At 34.5% G+C, this 887-nt stretch overlaps 1 non-coding gene across 1 annotated transcript; it reads right to left on the minus strand.

Annotated features, from left to right (window-relative positions):
* Positions 1-332: 332 nt before the first annotated feature.
* TRNAY-GUA (transfer RNA tyrosine (anticodon GUA)) lies at positions 333-422 on the minus strand. Its single transcript is given in 2 exon segments — positions 333-368; positions 386-422. It is a non-coding gene; the product is annotated as a tRNA-Tyr (tRNA).
* Between the last annotated feature and the right edge of the window lie 465 nt (positions 423-887).

Raw genomic sequence — 887 nt, forward strand, 5'->3', positions numbered from 1 at the left:
GGTTATGTACAGAAACTAACATGAAACCACCAATCTCACATCACAATTGTTCACAATTATCAGAAAAACTAGTGTATAACTTGGAACAAAAATATAGCAGATCTGTTGCAAACTTGCAGTACTTGAGTGCAGATGGCGAGTTACCCTTAAGTGTAGACCTCTCTTTTCACTATTTTTTTGTCTTTCAACTTCTTGACAAGAATAGGATTATAATGCAACCATCACACCTTGATAATAGGATTATAATGCAAGCTTACCTGGCGCTGCCATCCATTTTTCATTTCAAGCCAAAAACAAAATGCAAAGTTTAAAAAGTAAAAAGCAAAAACATTTCCGACCTGCCGGATTCGAACCAGCGACCTAAGGATTCCTATCTTGTAAACAACTACAGTCCTCCGCTCTACCAACTGAGCTAAGGTCGGATGTTTAATTTGAAATTTTAAATTTCAATATTTTTCTCAATTCATTGTAGTAGTAATTTAATTGGAGATTAGCATTAGAAGAGTGGATAACAATATTCACAGAATTGTATACCCCCATCGGTCCACCACTAATACGTGGTCAATATGTGTAAATTATATCGTCGTTGGGGCATCAAAATTATTGTTTCACAGCTTCATTTGTAGTTTACATGTTTTCCTATTTATTAAAGAATTAATAGTTTACTTGTCCGATGCTTTTGGATGATGATTCGTTGTTGTTTGTGGGTGTTCTATATTTGTTCACCGCTATTTCGAGTCTCAAATGGCTTTAAACGGTGTAGCCTCATGCCATCTTGGAGATTCCGATGTATCCGAACATCGTAACAGGAGTTTAAGTGTTTTTTTTAAATTTCGATTTACATATAATATTGATATTTTGTAATGAATATCACGAGTAATGTATCT

Source organism: Apium graveolens, chromosome 5 (genome assembly GCF_009905375.1).
Source record: "Apium graveolens cultivar Ventura chromosome 5, ASM990537v1, whole genome shotgun sequence".
NCBI lineage: Eukaryota > Viridiplantae > Streptophyta > Magnoliopsida > Apiales > Apiaceae > Apium > Apium graveolens.